Genomic DNA, 21,148 nt, shown 5'->3' with positions numbered 1-21,148 from the left:
CTCTTCATTCCTCACGAGGTAGTAGACATGATGTAACTTTGGCATTTCATCCCTTCCCAGAATTTGGGACCTTATGCTCTCATATATTGGATCTTGGCCAGCCAAAAATTTAAATTCTCTGCCCTCTTCAATTTGTTTGTCATGCCTTTCCTTGTCTCTGGCATTCGTCCAATCAAGAATGAGGTGATGATCTAGCTCTTCCCATAGTCCTTCTAAGGTAGCAACATATGTTGCAATAGTCATATCCCCTTGCCTTGGCAGCAATGCCTTGATTCAATCTATAAATTCTGGCAATATTTTTTCTTTGCCCATAAGTTTTAGACACTTTCTCTCATATGTTGGCAGCAGTGGAGAAATGTTGAACAGTCCTAGCTACCCTTGGAGTCATTGAAGCAAGTAGCCAGGACATAACTGTAGCATTCTCCTTACGCCAAACTGCATAATCAACACTACCCACTTCAGGTTCCTTATTTTGCCCGTCCAAATAACCAGTGAGTTCCCGGGATGTGATGAAGAACATGGCTGAAGTAGACCATTCTCTGAAGTTATACTCATCCAACAACACATTAGTAATCTGCAGGCTGTGCAGGTTTGGATTCTCCAGATTAGGGGACCTCCCACCAGTCCTAACATCTCTAGAAGACACTTCCCTGGATATAGAAGATATCTTCTCCTACTTGCAAAGATCAAAACTATAAACACAATATACAGAGAACTGTTTCAGACTTACGGAACTTGCTGCACTGCAAACTCTGTCCAGAGAACCCGTAACAGAGTTGAAACCACGAGCACCACACTGCTGCACTGTGCTCTAATTACTGCTGTTGCAAATTGTAATCAGTCCAGACTTCTGTTGTGCTCTAATCACTGCTGTCGCAGCCTGTAATCTCTGCCACGACCAGTTCTAGGACTGCCGAGATTAGTCCTCCCACCTAGATCTGTTCCACACAGATCTCTCTTAGCCGAATGGCTACAATCTACTGTACTAAGTCTATTAGGGCATCAACTTCTGGGACTAACTCCCCTTGGGCCCTACAACCAAGGGAAACCCTAGATGTAGGTCTGGCTGTGTTCTACGACCAACCCTAGGGTTTCTTTGCAGCAACCAAGATAGAAAAGAGGAAGAAAGAGAGTTGGATACGAGTAGAAGATGAAGCGGCGGCTGTAACCAGGTGAAAGATTAGATCTCTGATACCATGTTTGCTGGAATGAAGCTGCCGAAGGAGAAGAGAAGAAGAAGAAGAAGAAGAAGGAGAGTTGAGAATGGCGGCAATATTCTTTCAGCCGGTCCTACTCTATTATTCATAAGTGTATTACATAATGTTACACAAATAGACTAGAATGCCTCTGATTAGTGATGGGACACCTAGACAAATAAAAAACACTAAATAAGATTAGGCCCAATAACTAAGGCTCAATAACAAAAGACTAAGGACTCAACAGAGATAAATAAACATATTAAGACAGCCGAACCAACATGAAGCAACCAACTAAGGAGGATCCCACTTATGCTAAGTGGATTCAGGAGAATTATTTGGTGATGACATGGCTGTGCAACTCTATGCAACCACACATCAGTCGAAACTACTTATGGGCAAAAACAACTAAGGAAATATGGGATGTTGTGAAAGAAACATACTCTCAGCCCCTTAATGTTGCTAGGGCTTATGAGCTGAAATGTGAGGTTTAAAATCTCAAGCAAGGAGAGAAATAGGTCTGTGTTTATTTTTCAACATTGAAATCCTTGTGGCATGAAATTGAGCACCTTGAAACAATTGAATGAGAGTTAGAAGGACACACAAAGTTACAGAAAGCAGGTTGAAACTAATAGTGTTTGAGTTCCTAGCTGGTCTAAATTCTGAATATGATATTGTGAGACAATAGTTGACAAGAGGCAGTGTAACTCTATCCCAAGCCTATTCCCTAGTGCATAGTGAGGAGACTAGGAGAAAAGTTATGCTACAACAACAACCTTTCGAATCAGCACTGGTAGTAGTTAGGCCCAAATCTGGGGGTGATAAGGACAGGGATATGAAGAAGGAAGCTAAGAAGGACCTAGTATGTGAGCATTGAAAGCATAGTTGTCTAGGCAACTGGGCACTTTTTAGAAGTCGCCTTGCCCAACGCCCAATTGTTTTTGTTTTAGGCGCTCACCCATATCCCATATATATGTTATAATATTTTTTTGAATGTGCATATGTATTAATTATATCATTTTATTGGTTTGTTTTATCTTATTAGAATACACCCTGTTGTATATTATCATTTTTTTGTTAAAGTAATTCTCTTTTACATTTAAACTACGAAAGTTTCTTTAGGTTTGAGACTTTGAGTTTTGAACCGAGAGCTGAGAAGAGAAAACGATGACTGAGAGGTTTCCATTGTTCGGTCCAAGTAGTCCAAGACCTCCATGTACGTTTTTCCCTTCTTCTTCTTGAAATATTTTTGGGATGAAACAGGGGCTCTGCCTCCTCCTTCTTCCTAAACCACACTGGTACTCCTTTCTTACATTCAACAATCCTCCATTTTTTTTTTAGCCTGAAACAGGGTCTCCACCCCCTTAAACACAGTCCACATTGTCCTCTTTGACAACTTATGTTGGGAACGAAACAGGGACTCCGCCTCCCTTATTTTTCACTCTTTTCTTGTCTGCAATCCCCCATTTTTTGTTGGCTTGGATGCTAGCTATGGCATTTTATGTTTTATTCGAATGATTTTATTGCTAATAGTTAGCATACAGGTATGTTGATTAGTATATAAAACCAGTAAAGTAGCTTAGAATATATATTTTATTACTTTCAAATTCCATTGCTTAGCCACCTACTTAGTTGCCTAGGCGACTGAGCGCCTTGTGGGCACCTTGACAATTATGATTGCAAGAAACCTAAACATACTAAAGACAAGTTGCATCCACATCTAGTTCTAGTAAAACTCAGAAATAAAAAGGGGAATGCAAATATGGCTGTTAACACTGATAGTACAACCTCATTTGGCACAAGAGGCACTCCTCTAGACACCCTAGCTGCTGTCCGAGCTGCTCTAACTCAGCTGGAAAATGAATTTGGTACTTTAACTTCACCTCCTCAGACACCATCAGCTCCTCCTACCTCAATTTTTGCTCATTCAGGTAATTGGGCCTCAACTCACCATGCCTCCGCTACAAGTGATACAGAACATTCTTAGATAATAGATTCAGGAGCATTTGAGCATATGACTGGCTTGCCATCACTGTTTACTACCTATCACTTATCTTCCGGCAGAGACAAAGTGTCCATTGCTGATGGCTCCCTTGTTCCTATTTCTGGCAAGGGAGACATCAAGTTGTCTAATGCCATTTCCTTATCTTTGGTTTTGCATGTTCCTAAACTTAGTATTAACTTGCTTTCAGTTAGTAGCATCACAAAAAACCAGAATTGTTCAGTACCTTTTTTTCCTGATCGATGTGTTTTTTAGGACCTGGAGACAAGGAAGGTGATTGGGACTGGTCGTGAGATGAACGGAATCTATCTTCTTGGAGGGAGTTCTCATTGGGAAGATAGTAAAACTAAGAGGTCTTTTGTTTCTCCGTCTATTGATCAGATTATGCTAATAGAACTGTAGATGGAGGGGGAGAGAGGATTCAGAACTGTAGGAAGATGGAGAGCTGAGGTGTCGATTGAAGCTAAGTTTGAAGAGGAACGGGTAAGAGGTAAGGAAGCACTAAAGATAAGAGAGAACAACAGGGCAACAATACTGGTTCTAAATGAAGTCATTGTATGGATGAAAGGATTTGTAGATGGGGCTATCAACTCTGGCAAGGTGAATGGATGGAGAAACTCAATGTCAGTTCCAGGCAAGAAGTATGTAATAGAACTGAAGAGGAATTGGAAAGGGTGGTTCATCACAGTGGAGGGTCTACGTATCGGAAGGGAGAATGCAGAAAGGATGGAAGGTCTTTGTGAAGGTGCTGCAGTCCTTTCTTGAAGCATTGGAAACTAGAAAGATGGAAGTAGTGGAGGCAATTGGTCAAAACTTCAAAGACTAGTGGCGGAGACAGGAGTCAGTGTCATTTGGAACTACTGGAAGTGCAGAAGTCCAAAACCTTCAGACCTCCGAAGTGGTGGTGGCTTGTTCATCTATACATCGACGTATTCTGGTGGGAGCAGGGAAGGATGCTTGGAAGAAAAGAATGGTTCTAGTGGCTGATAAAAAAGTGAAAGATTGGAAGGTCCTGGAGGTTGCTAGTGAGATAGGTGTTGGAGATGAAGCAACACTGGTTCCATTTGCAGATACGAAGGCTGCGTTGGATGTGGGCAATTAGGAACTGAGCTTTAAAGCTTTAGTAGTGGACGGGGGCCTTATACAGGTCCAAAACTGGAGCCCCATCTGCTATGAAGTTGCAGTCAAGACGGGTGTGTTAGGTTGAAACTTGTAGGTCTCCCATTCCACCTTTGGTGCGAATCTGTTCTTGAACACATTGTACAGAGTCTAGGAGGAGTCTTGGTGGAAGTTGATAAACGAAACTTGGTTGCCGTTGAGGTACAAGTGGCAGGCATCAAACATGAGAATATGTCGAGGTTTTTTGAGGTTTGTTCAGATGATGTGTGGTACAAAGTCTGGGTAGCTGCGGAACTTGAACAAGCGTGGTGGGGAGGAGGATCCAAGGTTGAAGATGATGAGTCAGTGGGGTGGTGGACACATGGAAGGAAGAAAGTGGGCAGTGAGAAAGGGGTGCGAGTGGACATTAAAGGAAGGATTAATGGGTTGGCTAGGGTAGCCCAAACGACAGGCCTATTGTTTAAAGAAATTAATTAAAAAAATTTTGAATGAAATAATCTTAAGGTGGGCTCATTAAGTTATGCTGATATGGAAAGGAACCTGAATGGACCAGGGGGCAGACTGGCTCGGTCCGAGCCGGTTGAGGAGATAGGAGGGTTGGGTGGGCCGATGAGTAAACCGGGGCCTTTTCTAAGTGACCCACGTGACAACTTAAATGGTCATGTGGGTCGGGGTAAGGGGAGTTTACCACGAAGGATGATAGACGCTGGTATCGGTCTATCATTGTCCCAAAAGAGAGGAGGGTTGGAAAACTTACTAGCAGCCGCGCGCGAATAGGTCGGGGGATCTACAGTGGGTCCCTTGCCGGAACAGAGAAGAGGGGAGCTCCGGACGACAACTTTCAGAGAGGCCAAACCTGAGATACTCTAGGGAGAGAGCTGAAAGAGAGGAGGCGGATGAAGGTTGGGTGATGTGCAGTGGCGATGAAGACGAATCAGATGAAGGGGTAGAGGATGGCACCCGTATCGGTAGTGTGGATGAAGAATATGGTTACGGTACAGATGATAGGGGATAGTGGGACATTGCGAAGATATTCCGGGACAACTCAGAGGAGGACGAGAGGTGTGTAAGAGGAGGAGGCTAGGAAGGTCAGACAGAGGAAGCAAGAAGCTTGGGACCCCATGAAACAAGCAAGACTGAAGTTCTGAAGTGGGAAAACCTATACCCAAGACCTTATGTTGTGTAAGGCACAAATGAAAGGGGCGAATCAGGAGAGCTTGAAGCAAAGCTGGAACATACCAATCAGGGGTGAATTAGGGTACAGAGAAGAGATCACCATGTTGACCAAAGGACAGGACTCTCCCACCAACCCAGGGAGACAGATATTGACCAACTTCGGGAACTAGAAAGGGAGGCCAGGAACAATCCTAATCCATTTTCCCTCTCACACCCAGGTAATCAAGTGAATTCGGATTTTGTTACTAATGCTTTTTCTGTGTCCTTTGTTACAAGTTTTGCTTCCGATCCATGTCTTGATGCCCTTGTATGTGCAGTCAATCAAGAGGGTGGGGTTTCAGAGGTGTTGGAAAGGGAGGTGAAGTACAACGGAGAGGAGTGGGAAGGGAGATATAGAAAAGAGAAAGTGTGGGTAATTTTTAAGAGGGTATTCAAAGGGGTGGAAGGAAATATAATATGGAGAAGGGGTGAAGAACAGAGAAGAGGGGAGGGTTCACTGGAGAGAAGGGAAGAACAGGAGGGTAGGGAAGGAAAGGATAATGTGGAGTGCACAGTGGAGGAGGGAGGAAATGTGGTAAGGGTGAGGGATGGAGAGGAGAGAGGAGGGGAGAGATTAGAGGAGAGGAGGATAGGGCCGAAAAGGAATGTGGATGAAGGTCAGTGGGGGAGGAACCTAGGCAAGAGGATTAATAGCAGATTTTGTGGGGAAGTTGGGATGCAGATTAGAAGATTTGAATGTGCTGAAGGAGGGGTTATAGAAAAGGAGGGAGGTTAGAACAAAAAAGAGAAAGTTGAGTGAAGTTGAGAGATTGAAAAGAGACGTGGAAGGTGATAAGACGTTTGGGGCAAAAGGGGAAAGGAGCAAAGGGGGAAAGTAGTGGGTAGGTGTAGAAGGGAATTAAGGAAAGAGTGAGAATGAAGATACTAAGCTGGAATGTGAGGGGAATAGGAAGTGCGAGGAAAAGAGCAACAATAAAAGAGATAATAAAGAGGTATGACCCAAACATCGTAATGTTACAGGAGTCCAAGAGGATGGAGTTTAATGATAGATGGGCAAGGAGTGTATGGAAAGCGAGGGGGATCAGATGGGTAGTAGCTCCCTCCTGGGGTGCTTCAGGGGGGATAGTGACTATGTGGAAGAGGGATGTGGTAGAGGGGTTGGAGGAACTGATTGGAAAATTCTCAATTTCCATGAAGTTCAAACAAGAGGATGGATATGTGTGGGTGCTCACAAATGTTTATGGGCCAAATGATTATAGAGAGATAAAGGAATTGTGGGAGGAATTGGCTGATGTAAGAGAACTGTGGGATTGGCCTTGGTGTGTGGGTGGAAACTTCAATGTGATTAGATACTCAGAGGAAACAAATAAGACCACTTAGAGGGTGACAACTAGCATGAGGAAGTTTAACAGGTTTGTGGATGCCTTTGAGCTTAAGGAGATACCTCTAGCCCAAAAGATTTTTACTTGGTCAAATCTCCAATCTAGACCCATTTGCTCTAAGTTGGATAGGTTCTTGTTTTCTTTGGATTGGGAAGAACACTAGGGGAACTTGGCGTCTAGAGCCCTACCTAGGGTGACCTCGGATCATTGGCCCATAGTGATTTGCAAGGAAGAGAGGAGTGGAGGACCTGCTCCTTTTAGATTTGAAAATATGTGGTTACTCCATCCCGGGTTTACAAATAGGTAAGGGAGTGGTGGAATGAGTGTAACCAAGTGGTGGAATGGGAGGGGATGAGGTTTCATAAGAAGCTACAATTCCTGAAAGCTAAGATCAAGGAGTGGAATATCTTGGAGTATGGGAGGCTAGAAGAAAGGAAGAGAACTCTGATGGACAAAATTGAAAGCCTTGATTTCAAAGAAGAAAGGGGGGAATTTGGGGAGGGGGACAATGAACTAAGAAGAGTCTTGAGAAGACAACTAGAGGATTGCCTACATAAGGAGGAAGTTAGCTGGATGCAGAAATCTAGGCGTAAATGGTTGCAAGAGGGGGACAGATATACTAGGTACTTTCACTCTTTAGTAGATGGACGGAGAAGGAGAAATTTCATTTCCAAACTGGTTGTGGATGGAATTGAGTTAACTCAACAAGAGGAGATAGCTGGGGCATGTGTAGAACATTTTAAATCCATTCTAAGAAGGCCTGTTAGTGGAAGGGTGTGGGTGGAAAGATTGGATTGGCCAGATGTAGGGGGGGATAACAGGAGAAGTTTGGAGAGGAGGTTTGGCTTGGAAGAGATTAAGGAAGCTGTATTTTCTATGGATAGAACAAAAGCTCTAGGGCCGAAAGGTTTTATAATTGCTTTCTATCAGGATTGTTGGGATTTTCTGAAAGAGGACCTTCTACGGGTTTTTGAAGAGTTTCATAGGATAGGAATTATTAATCCAGGGGTGAACTCCACTTTCATTGCTCTGATTCCCAAAAAGAAAGAAGCCTCAAACCAAGGGACCTTAGACCAATTAGTCTAGTCAATAGCCTGTACAAGATCATTGCATAAGTGTTATCTTTGAGACTGAAGAAGGTATTGTCAGACTTAATTGAACAAAATCAGGGTGCCTTTGTGAGTGGAAGATAGATTATAGAGTCCTCATTGCCAATGAGAGTGTGGAGAGTGTCAAGAATGATAAAAAGAAGGGGGTGGTTTGTAAACTGGATTTGGAGAAGGCATATGACATGGTGGATTGGGAATTTTTGGGGAAAGCCATGACCAAATTGGGGTTTGGGGCTAGATGGCGTGAATGGATCATGGGGTGTGTTCCGAATTGTCATTACTCAGTACTAGTGAATGGGACAATGGTAGGTTTTTTCCTAGCCACTAGGGGTATAAGATAGGGTGACCCCCTATCCCCTTTTTTGTTCTTACTTGTTGCTGATGTGCTGGGAAGGTTGATTCACAGAGCAGACTCTAGGGGCCTCATTAGAGGATGGAGGGTTGGTAGGGAGGACATCCCACTCACTTGCTTACAGTAATGCGAGGTTCATCAGGAATTTGAAATTAGTGATTCAACTTTTTGAGCAAATGTCAAACTTGAAAGTGAACTTCGGGAAGAGTTGTGTAGTGGGTGTGAATATGGAGGAGGGAGAGGTTAGGGAGAATGCAGAAGTGCTTGGGAGTGAAGTCTCAGGTTGGCCTTTGAGTTATTTAGGTTTGCCCCTAAGTGATAATCCCAAGAGAGAGTGTTTTTGGAGCCCGGTGGTGGAGAGATTTGAAAAAAGGCTTGCTTCTTGGAAAAAGAATTATCTCTCCCTTGGTGAAAGGACTATACTGGTCAAGGCTACGCTAGCAAACTTACCCATTTATTTTCTTTCAGTGTTCAAAATTCTAGTGAAGGTTTCCAGTAGGTTGGAGAGATTAATGAGAGATTTCCTTTGGGAGATGGGAGAGGACAAGAGGGACCATAGAGTTAGCCGGAAAATGGTGACCAGGAGTAAAGCTTGTGGAGGTTTGGGGCTCAGGAATATCGGTAAAAGGAACTCGGCCCTCTTGGGAAAGTGGTTGTGGAGGTTTCCTTTGGAGTAGGAGAAGCTGTGGGCTAAACTAGTGGCAAGCATACATGGGATGGAGCAGAAAGGATGGGATGCTGGAATCAGAGCAAGGCCCACAAGCAATTCACCTTGGAAAGCCATTTATGATTTGCTTCCAGTCTTCTCCCCACTTGTCAAGTATGATTTGAATTCTGGCACTTGCATAAAATTCTGGGAACAAACTTGGGTGGGGAATGTTCCACTTAAGGACCAGTTTCCTTGTATGCCCTCTTTGAGTTTAAAAATAAGCCAATTTCTTTTTTCATCACCCCTTCCTCCTCAAGTTATGGGTTTGGGTGGAACCTGGGATTGGGGAGGGCTGTGAGGGACTCTGACCTCCATAGTGTCTTGGGCCTCCTTGACCTTCTAGATAATCTCTTCATTGACCCCTCTAAGGTGGACTCTAGAACTTGGACCCCAACCCCCACGGGTTCTTTTTCTTGTTCTTCCTCTTTCAAAGTCTTATGTTAGTCCACCAGTCCTGCAACCTCCCCTTTCCCGGTTAATGAGGTTTGGTGCAGACCAATTCCTCCTAGGGTTGGTAGTTTTTGTTGGGAAGCCTATCTGGAAAGATTCAATACTGGTGATTTGTTTCAAAAGAAGAGACCTAATACATGCTTATCACCTCATTAGTGTGTTCTATGCAAAGCGGATGGGGAGATTGGTTTTCACTTACTAGTGCCGTGCCAATTTGCAAAGTCAATTTGAGAATGGGCTTTTTCTCTCTTTGGGCGCAGGTGGATCCCTCCTTTAGATCTGCAGAGCCTTTTTCTCCTTTGTTCAAGTGGCGTGTGAAAAGGGGAAGGACTATGTGGAAAGGACTGAGGGCTGCAGTATGTTGGTCTTTATGGGAAGAAAGAAATCTTAGAATCTTCTCAGATGAAGAGAGAGGGGCTGAACAATTGAGGGTTGTGATCCATATCAGGGTTGTACAGTGGATGAAATCTCTAGAGCTATTCATAGACTACACAGTGGATGACATGTTGAGGAAGTGGGGTGAGATTGTAAGCTGTATGAAGTTCAAATCAGTTGTGAAGTTGTCATAGACACCCCCACCTGCTGGATTCCTAAAATTGAACTTTGATGGGAGTTGTAGGGGGAATCTTGGACATTTAGGGATTGGGGGTGTTTTTAGGAATGAGAACAGGCTTATTTCAGCCATGTTCTCAGGTCCAATTGGAGTGGGGGATTCTCCTAGAGCTGATCTTGGCAGTTATGGAAGGAGTTCAGAAAATGGACGTTAGAAAACTCATAATTGAAGGGGACTCGGTGGTGGTGATAGGGTGGTTGAAGAAAGACAACTGTGGATTATGGAAGTACAACAGTGAGAGAAGAAAGTTCAAGTGGCTGGTGCGGGAAATGGAAATCAGGATGAGTTGGGTTAAAAGATCAGCCGACTCTATAGCTAATGGGCTAGCTAAACAGGGGATAGAAAGGGATGTAATGCTTTGGGCTAAGTTGTAACTAAATTGCTTCTTTTTTCTTCCTTTTCTTTCTTTGAGGACTTAAGTTGTTTTTGGAAGATAAGAGTGCTTGTCTTCCTTGCTGCAACTATTCTTGTGATATTTTAATAAAATTGCTAAAGTTATTGATAAAAAAAAAATCGGTTGGGTCATTTATCTTTTCGGGCTTTAAGTTTGTTTCCTAGTTTGTTTGAATCCATCCAGATGTCCAATTTGAGATGTGAAAGTTGTGAGCTTGCAAAGCACTATAGGACAATTTATTCATTAAGTAACAGTAGAAGCAGTATTCCTTTTGAAATTGTGGATACCGATGTTTGGGGACCTTACCATATCACTGCCATGGGAGGGTATGGATATTTCCTGCTGTTTGATGATTATTATACTCGGTTTTCTTGGGTCTATCTTATGCGTTCTCGAGATGAGGTTCTAGCATTGACTCGGATCTTTCATCAAATGATTTTAACCCAATTTGGGGTCAAAATCAAAATTTTTAGATCCGATAATGCGAAATAATATTCTGCAAACCCATTAGCCTCTTATTTGCTTGACCATGGGATTTTCCATCAGAGTAACCTCTCGTACACCACAATAGAATGGGGTTGTTGAGAAAGAATATACACATATTTGAGGTGGCCAGAAGCATTATGTTTACATCCATTGTGCCTATACGTTTCTGGGGTGATGCTATTCTTACAACGGTATATCTCATCAATTGAATTCCTTCACGGGTTCTTGACATGAAACCTCCTTTTAACCCTTTTATATCCTGATAAAGTGTTATTTACCTTTGGGTATATTTGCTTTGTTCAGATTCTTGGACCTCATCATTCCAAATTTGATCATAAGGCCTCAAAATGTATATTCCTTGGTTATGCACAAATTCAAAAGGGATATTGCTGTTATGTACCAACTTCTGGGAGGAGATTTGTCTCTATCGATGTCACATTCTTTGAGGATGTACCCTATTATCCGAAGGTTTCTCCTTAGGGGGAGAGTAGTGAGGTTAGGATTAACTCATTAGAAGTTCCTTTACCTGTTCCATTAAGTGAAGAGGGATGTAACGGGGAGGGTTGTTAGAGGTGCAAGGATGTGAGAGTCTATCACAGATAGTGGAGGCAGGTTAATTTTGGTTATCAGCAGTCCATGCCAACCCTAGTTCCTTCTGTAGATCCAGATCCAGGTACCACAGTCCCTTTACCAGATATTATAGATGAGATACCTTCCACCATTGAGCCTTCACCTTCATTGGATGACCTTGACCTTACCATTGTAGTCCGAAGGCAAACGCCATTGCACAACATGCACAACTCACTGCATTTCCCAATTCTTGTCCTATGATCATTTGTCTCCCTCCTACAGGTATTTTCTTGCATCCATTTGCTGATATTCTCATTCCTAGAACAGTACAGGAAGCCTTGTCAGTTCCTGACTGGAAAGATTCAATAAAAGTATAAATGGATGCCTTCATCAGAAACAATACCTGGGAGATAGTTGATCAACCTAAAGGGAAGAAACCGGTTGGATGTAGATGGGTGTTCACTGTGAAATATAATGCTGATGGTTCCGTTGAAAGGTATAAGGCTTGATTAGTTGCAAAGGGATTTACTCAGACATATGGTATTGACTACTTGGAAACTTTTGCACCAGTAGCAAAGATGACCACTATTAGAGTCATATATCTCTTGCAGCGAGTTACTCTTGGCCATTGTATCAGATGGATGTTAAAAATGCCTTCCTCAACGGAGACTTGCAGGAAGAAGTTTACATGTAGTTGCCTTAACATGAAAGATGGTTTGCCGATTGAACAAAGTCTTGTATGGACTAAAACAGTCCCAGAGCTTGGTTTGATAGATTTAGACAAGCCCTTGAAAGGTTTGAATATGTGCAGGCCCAATCTGACCACACCTTGCTTATTAAGAGAGTGGATTCTTCCTTAACCTTTCTTGTTGTATATGTTCATGATATTGTAGTAACAGGGAGTGATAATAGTGAGATTGAGTCCCTTAAGCAACTCCTTCATCAAGAGTTTGAGGTGAAAGATCTGGGAGAGCTATGATACTTCTTGGGCATTAAGGTAGCTAGGGCCAAGCATGGGATTTTTTGTTTATCAAAGAAAGTATGTTTTCAATCTGTTGGAAGAAACTGGAAAGTTGGGTGTTAAGCCTGCTGGCACACCTATTGAACGGAACCACAATATTAGTGCAGAGGGTGGAGAGCCTCTTGAAGATAAAACTATGTTCCAACGGTTAGTTAGAAAACTTCTCTTTCTTTGTCTCACACGACCCAACATCAGTTATGTAGTCAGTGGTGTTAGTCAGTATATGCACTCTCCTAGAACTATTCACCTCCTTGCAGTTGAGAGGATATTGGCATATTTGAAGAGGTGCCTAGGCAGAGGCATTTTGTTCAAGAATAATGATCACATGAAGATAGAAGTTTACATTAGATGCTGATTGGGCCGGGTGTGTTGATGATAGAAGATCTACCTTTGGATATTGTTTTTTTGTAGGAGGTAATCTTATCTCTTGGAAGAGTAAGAAACATGATGTTGTTTCTCATTTCAATGCTGAAGCTGAATATAGGTCCATGGCAAATGGTGTGGCTAAGATTCTATGGTTGAGATCATTATTTAAGGAGTTGTGTATTGTTTACGAGAAGCCCTTAATGCTGTACTGTGATAATCAGGCTGCCATTAATATAGCCCATAATCTGGTACAGCATGACAGAACTAAGCATCTTGAAGTGGACCGACATTTTACCAGAGAAAGGGTTACATCTCAAGATGTATGTTTTCCGTACATCACCTCCGTCATGCAGCTCGCAAACCTTCTCACCAAGGTTGTTTCAAGGAAGAAGTTAGAGGCAGATCTATGCAAGTTGGGAATGCCAAATATCTATTCCCAACTTGAGGGGGAGTGTAGAGAACACTAATGTGGACCCCACTAGTGTGGTCCCTACACCACAGTGTTTGTATGTCAGCAATTAGTTATGATTAGGATTAGTCTATTAGTTATGATTAGGTCCTTTGGATTAGTATTTCAACTTTATCTTATCTTATCTTGCCATGTAAGCAATTCAGTCCTTTTACAATTATGATACTATGTATATAAATTTAAAAGTGGGGCGACTGTTTCTAATACAACCACTTTCTCTTTTCTCATAAATCCCTCTCGAGTTCTCTGTCTCCTTCTCTCTTCTTCTATTTTCTTCTTTTCTTTTAGTTTCTTTTCAAAACCTAAGACTAGTTGCAATCTTGTACGACTACTACCTGGACTGGCTTAGCGCCAAGCCTTGGGATGTTGGAGTCAGTATTAAAACAAAATGGTTTTGAAAATCATTCTCCGAGGTAGTTGATGGGTGGTAACTCCAATTCAGCCCAAGTGAGCCATTTCCTGATGCTCACTGGGGGGTTGTTCTTCTAGAGTTTGATGTAGCTAATCTTCGGGTGGCAAAGATTAAAATCGTTGGAGGGAAGCTTGAGAGTGTTCCTTGCTCAATTGACATCCTAGTTAATGGTTTTTGGATCCAAGTCTAGTTGGTGATGGAACCTGAAGAGTCACTTTGGAGATTTGGAGAGAAGGGTTAGAGGTTGAAGATGAAATTGACCTAGCAACTTGGAGTGCACGTGGCGGTAGAGGAGAGGAGAAAAAAATAATTGAAAGGCTTGTTTAATATGGAATGGGAACAATTGAACTAAGGGGCCCAAATCAAGATGGACCTTGAGAAAGAAAATATTTCAAAAAATTTGAATTTAATTTTAAAATGCTAGCGTTAAATCTTATGATGAAATTGCTAAAGTTTGGACTGAGTTGACTAGTGATTTAAAAGGCGTGCCTAGGCACACAGGCGAGTCGCATTTTAGGGTAGGCGCCTCACCCAGGTCCTAGGCGTAGCCCTTTCAAAAGGCGCACGCCTGATGCGCCCCGTGCCTCAGCCCAGTCGTGTGCCTTTTGAAAGTTCGATGCGTTTTTGCTTTTTTTTGAACCTAGCGGCTGCGCCCCTGGACCCCCTGCCACACCCCTTAAGGCAAGCCCAAACAAGTCCATGTTAGGATCCTAAATTCTTTCGAGAACCTCCTATTTGGTAATGTTGTTCATTCATTCATCCTACTAAAATATCTTCTTAAAAAGCAATTAAAATTATAAAATCATTATTTTTTGTGTGAGAACAAAGAATCTAGGACCCTAACATGGACTTGTTTGGGCTTGCCTCAAGGGCTGTGGCACAATGGCGGCTTGTAGAATTAGGAATGTAATATGTTTTACATCACATTAGCTACTTGAAGTAATGCAATTGAGGAAAAAAAGAGATTGTTGGGTTTTGCATGCTTGAAAATGTTTTATATGTTTGATTTTATTTTTAAATTTTCATTTGAATACACTTTACATTTTATGTATTTTAATTTTAGATAATAGGTTTTTTAAAACATTTATTTTAAAATTTAAGTCATATTTTTTATTAATATTTATGTTTAATATTTGTTATTTTTTTTCATTTTTTGAATTATTTGGAAATTTTTTTAATTTTCTGACATTTTTTTTTATTTTTTAGCATTGTTTTTGTATTTTTGCACCTTGCTTCAAAAAGGTACGCACCTCACCTTGTGTTTTTAAAACATTGGAGTTGACCAAGTCTAACCCTACTAGGGGCCTAACCCATTTAAAGATGAAGATTAGGAAAGTTTTGGACCCAACTACTTTGAACCTAGTGGGTGGTATCTCAGGCCGTGTTGTGGGTTCGTTTATAAATTTTAGCGAGTCTGAGCAGGTTGGTCATGTGCAGCATGACTTACAATCGACTAGGGACCTTAACCAATGTGTATCATTATCCCAAACCAATGGAACTGCTTGCTTGAAGCCTTTTTCTCGCCTAAAGACTTTACTCCTGTGGATCCCAAGACCAAAGGCAACATTCATTATCTCTTCTGAGGCAGTGGTTGATTGGTCAAACCCCAACTATGTCAGTAATTGATTAGAGGACAAGGGAATCGAGGATAATGGTTGTTTGGACTATAATTAGTTGGAGGATGATGTTTGAAACTCTGATACAAAGCTTGATTTTTTGGTGGACAACGTGGTTCATGGACAAACTATTATGGAAGACTTGAAGGTTGAGTTGAATATAGACATTCTGTTTACTTAAGCAGAGGAAGCTACGAAGGAAATCCCATTTTTTAATCTGCTGGCAATTGGTAATGGCCTCATTCAGGTGGAGTACAATGAGATGTTGGGGTGGGAAACTGAAGTCCGAACAAGGGGTTACTGGAATCAAATGTACAATTTAGGCAAGGTGTCCGTAAGGGTTTGACAGAGTACATATAGGGTTAGAAATGTTACAGAAAGCTCCCTAGCAGTTGCCCCAGTTGGGAAAGATAGCAAGCCCCAATTTGTCAATCAGGAAAAGATATTGCCCTTTCCTAATGTGTCTAAACCCTCCCATATAGTTAAATTGGGTATATTTTTTATTCTGTTTTAGCTACTAACTGTTGTTCTGTGCCTGAAGCTTTCATTTCAGCTTCCTGGGAGACCATCTTGTTGCAAGATGAGATTAGAATAGTGGGGAAGGAGATTAATAGGGAGGGTGGAGTTTGTGCAGAAGAGGAGGATTTGGGAGATGATAAAAGGTTTCTTTGAGGATCTGAAGAGAAAAGAATTAGGGGTGGGAAATATAACAGAGGTGGAGGATGTAGGAAACAGGGATGAGGTTTGTGGAGAGGATTTTGGTGTGTCAAATATGAAAGAGGTTAAATTTGTGGAGGATTAGGCAGGGTTAGGAAAAGAGCCACTAAAGCACTATTGAGGAAAGAAAGGCCAGATACTCTTGATACAAGAATCTAAACTTCTTGTTTTTATAGTCATTGGGCAAAAAGCATTTGGTAAAGTAGGGGTCTCAAAAATGCCACCCTTGTCTTGTGACTTGTGGCCGGGAATACTGTTCACCATAATTACAAGAATGCCACTCCTTGTCTTGTGCATCAAGAAACACAATAGCTTTCTATCTACTAATGCAAATAAACTGAAAATTGAAAGATAGGCCTTACTAAACTAGATGAACAAAGATGTTATAGCCTAGGCCCCACACAGGACTAGTTAAAATGACAAAAATACCCATACTGTCCAAATATACAAAAATACAGAATATTTAAGAAAATTCCAAATTTGATTCTTCAGCTCCTGTATTATTCTCCCCTAGTTAAAACTCGTCCTCAAGTTTTGAAGAACTTGAGGATGAAAAGTTGATGTACCCAATGACAAAAGGAGTAGTAATTCCCAAATCTACTACAACCAACACTTTTGCATCTTGCACCTGAATTTCTTCAACATGCTCCATTTCTATCTCTTCTTGATCGTTAGCCTCAAGCTGACCATGGGTGTTGGAAGTTCCTTCTTCAACAATTCTAATATTTCCCTGGCCAGCACCCTTTTGATCTTTAATGTTTACAACATCTATAAGTTGAAATTCTTCATTCACAACTTTAGGTCTAGGACGGGCATCAATATGCAAGAAATCATCTTCTTTATCTTCAACTTTGTACTTTCTTCTCATTGGCTTCAAATTCTTTGTTGTAGCCAGTTGCTTCTTCTCTATCTTGAGAGCCAATTCAAAGGCATGATCTGAGTCATAAATCTGAATTGTAGACAATTCATTCTTGATATCATCCCTTAGTCCATTCATGAAATAAACTTATTTGTGCCTTTCACTTTTTGTAATGTCACATCTAATATATAATTCATCAAACTTATGCATATATTGAACTACAGATAGCGAACCTTGCTTGAGATTAGTCAACTCCTCGTATAGATCATCATGGAAGTATTGTGGAATGTACTTTTCTTGCAAATACCTCTTCATCTTTGCCCATGTGGTAATAGGATATACACCTCTATTTTCTAGTCGTTACTCAAGAGTTCTTCACCATACATTAGCAATACATGCAAGCTTCATGCGTGCAAATCTAAAACTTTGGTTTTCAGACATATCATGCCAATCAAAATATTATTCTAGTATAGCAATCCAATCAAAGAATGTTTGCCGGTCTTCATCTCCCTTGAAAGTAGGCACTTCTCTTTCTCTCCTAACATTCTTGAAAGCCTTACTAGGATGTCAATCGAGCAAGGAACATTCTCAGTTGATTGAGACATTTGAAGTGGTGACCTGTCCATGTGGTGGGAAAAGTGGTTCATCATGCTCCGAGTCAGGTTTTAAACATTATCTAGTCATACACCAAAATCAAGAGGTTGTTTGGTACTGTGGCCATTTATTGAAGAAACATTTTGTACTGGATTAAAAATGAGAATAAACGTTTATTTATTGTTCTTTGACAGTTAGGTGACATTAGACACCATTAGGTGCCACATAAGCTGAATTGTAAATAAACAGCTGGGTGTTGGGGGAACCATTAAAAATGGTGTTTTCTGAACAGTTGGTTCAACCATAAACTTAGACAAGCGATTATCTAATAAATGTCTTACTAAATAGAATTTTGGAATAAATGCCTATGTGGTGATGAGCTGGTACCGTTTTTCAAATAAACGGCTATAGAACCAAACACAATCCAAGTCAAAGGGATAATTTTGATCTTTAAAAGTAGGCTTCAAGAACAAGAAGAATATAGAACCTATAACATCAACTTTTCAAAGATCTAAGAAACTCTTCTGTGAAATACCTTGAACTATTTTGACCCTAGTGTAACTGGATTTATTCTTATGACACCAAAAAACCATAAGATAAAGCTTTTTCAAGAATAAAAAAGACTCAAATATTATGAATCACTACTGGATCAGGATTTATGATTTCTTTCTCTTCTATGATTTCTCTCTTCCATGTCAGTATTGATCATTACTTGCTATACATTCATTTTGGCATCTTGAGAATTCTAAAATTTTTAGATATGTGAGGATCATTTGGTCTCTATATGATTGAATTGCATTTCTTAAAATATTAGACCCATTGACTTAGCTTTCCTTTTCTGTTATTTTATTTTCAAACAAAGTTTCTTATAGTTTGAAGTTAGTCCTACAGTATAAATGCAACTGCCATGGATCTTATTGCATTTGTCTTGAATTGTGTTGGCACTGGTATTCTTTGCGGCTTTGAACTTTTGATCCTTGGACAACAGCATCTGTTAAACAGTATATCTTTATTATTTTTCTTGCTGGTGTGATCTGTGGATGTTCTAATGGTCACTATATCATTATCACATTCCATAATCTTAAACTGATAAAGCTGCCAATAACGGATTTTACTGAGGTCCTTTTTCCTTATTTTGCAGATTGAAAGGCATCCTCAACTTCCGAGAGTATTGAAAAAGCAGCACTAGATTTCCTCAAATTGGCAGATTGAAGGAAAAAGGTAAATTTACGGTCTGCAGATTTATCAGATGACCATCCGTTTAATATTTTATGGGGCATGGTTCAGAGGTTACACTAGTTCCTCCACTTGTTTAAGCAGGGGAGACATCAGAGGAGCATTGCATGGAGGATTAAGTAAACAATATGATTGACTTCTTGGTTCCCTTGCCAGCCACTGTTCCTATCTACAAAAGGGATTATTTGTGGCAGGAGAGAAGGAAAATCAAGTGGAGGATTGTGGCAGAAGGAACCAAAAGATGACGTTTATGTGCGGTCCACATGTGCAAGGTCACTGGGCAAAAGGAATTGATGCCACTGCTGGAATTTTCCATCGATGGAATTAATGTCAAATGACAATGTAGTTCTGTTATCTTGAAGGTTCTTTTCTGGGTCTGCAAATCAGTCTAGACATTGATTCTAGGTTACAGTTTACGTGATCCTGCTTGTTGCTGAATTATATCTCTGCACCCTTTAAGGTGTTGACTTATTTTGGTTCTTTTAATTTCGTTGAACATTCCATGTGCATTAGGGGGCCGTTTGATGACAGCTGAAACTGAAATAGGTGCTGAAAAGATTCCACACTAGCTCAAAATCAGGGGTACTGCTCTGGCATATAATAAAACTTTGGAAAAGCAATGTCGAGAGATGTAGTAAGATTAGCAAGCTTTGGAATGTGCAAATGCATGGTTATTGATGAAAAAATTAAGATATGCATGAATATACTATAATGGTGTGTACAAACCTTGTATGGGTTTTTCTAGCTTTCTCTTCCTTTCCCTACCTATTCTTTCGAATCAAATACAGCTTAAAAGTCTTAAGGTATTAATGACATTTTCGAAAAAGGGTGTACCGCAACCATTTCTAATGATTGTCACATGGCAAGGGTGCAATTGGCTTAGTGCCCATTCATTCCTCACATGCTGGTTGTCATTAACTCATTGTGTATCGTGCTGTATCAATCGTGAGTTCGGATTTCCTCACAAAGTTGCTCCTCATGCCCACCTCACAACCCTTGCAGTTGCCTTGGGAACATTTCATGGGATGATGTTTCCAATGCACGGTTACAAGTGTTGTGGGGTGAGTGAGGAAATCTCTAACTTGTAGAAAAGATGGGTATGGATTGACAGATTGATAAAGATCACGTGCTGGTTGCATAATTTATGTTTTCTGGTTTTAGGTTTCTCACATTCTTGAGTGTCTGCCAAACCACTTGAGATCTTGCATTGAAAACCGGAAAAAAGCTCATTAGAATTGAGAATAAGAGGATTTGCTTGTCTTAGTAGATTCATGGATCTTTACAAAAAGTTAGAGAAATAAAAAAAGCATAAGAAAACTATTTTAAATAGAATAAGTATTTTTGTAAAGATCATTAACCCTATAGACACAGCGATGGGGTTGAGTTACAGCCCCAATGCTTCAAAACCCAAGCTCCCAATGCTTGAAAACCTTAGATGGGGTTGAGTTACAGTTTAAACAAGAGAGAAAGAACTAAAGAGACCCCTAACAAAACAACCCCCTTATCTTTTATAAGACTCACTAGCTTGTTGGACAAGCTAATTAAAATATTTACACATAAGCCCCCAGAATATTTTCTTCTCACCAACAGTTCCTTAAGAATAAAATTAAGTTCAACTTCAATGAACTCTTAAAAGATAACTTTTGCTACAAAAAGATCCAATTGCCCTTGACCAAGAAATGGCTTATAAAATAATGAAAATACCCCTGGTCCCAAACTATCAACAAAGCTACCCAAAAACAAACAACAGTTTGGGATCCCACTACAAGAAAAACATGCAAAACAGAATACATACACACATTTTTTCTTTTTTTCTTTCTTTCTTTTTTTCCTTCTTTTTTCTTGCCTATTCATTCTTGCCGAGTTAAAAAGGGCTTGACCCCGTGCGAGTAGCAATTTTAGCAGCCTTACACATATTTCCATCTAGCTTCATAAACTCCTCTTCACTAATCCAAGAGTTATCAATTGATGGTTTTCCTTTCCACTTGACCAAGAACCTAAAATAGGCCCTATTTCGAGTGTTGGTGACTCGGGCATTTTCTACACCCTCTACTTGTTAAAACTCATTAGAACTATTGGCCCTTTATGCTTGTCCTTGCCTATCCTTTGTTGTTGGTCCTAGGTCCCCATGGTAATCAAAGAGGTCTGCTACATTAAAAATGGGTGAAATGGACAAATCAGTTGGTAGCTCAATTTCGTATGCATTGTCACCAAACCGTCTCAACACTTGACATGGACTAATCTTTTTATGCTTCAACTTATGGCAAGTCCCAACAGGAGACCTCTCATGTTGCAAATAA

At 40.7% G+C, this 21,148-nt stretch overlaps 2 long non-coding RNA genes across 2 annotated transcripts in view; one reads left to right on the top strand and one right to left on the bottom strand.

Annotated features, from left to right (window-relative positions):
* Positions 1 to 4,994: 4,994 nt before the first annotated feature.
* On the top strand, positions 4,995 to 19,573 carry LOC148871708 (uncharacterized). The gene is made up of 3 exons (XR_016106793.1): positions 4,995 to 5,711; positions 18,754 to 18,833; positions 18,933 to 19,573. It is a non-coding gene; the product is annotated as an uncharacterized LOC148871708 (long non-coding RNA).
* LOC148871706 (uncharacterized) overlaps positions 16,496 to 21,148 on the bottom strand; it is a 28,362-nt gene continuing 23,709 nt past the window's right edge. Inside the window, exon 3 of the long non-coding RNA XR_016106792.1 lies at positions 16,496 to 17,636. This is a non-coding gene — a long non-coding RNA (uncharacterized LOC148871706). The remainder of the gene's footprint in view (positions 17,637 to 21,148) is intronic.

Source organism: Nelumbo lutea, chromosome 2, assembly GCF_056320005.1.
Source record: "Nelumbo lutea isolate HS-2025 chromosome 2, American lotus-T2T, whole genome shotgun sequence".
Lineage (NCBI taxonomy): Eukaryota > Viridiplantae > Streptophyta > Magnoliopsida > Proteales > Nelumbonaceae > Nelumbo > Nelumbo lutea.
Note: the sequence above shows the minus strand (reverse complement) of the source record. Positions and strands in the feature narration are given on the sequence as shown.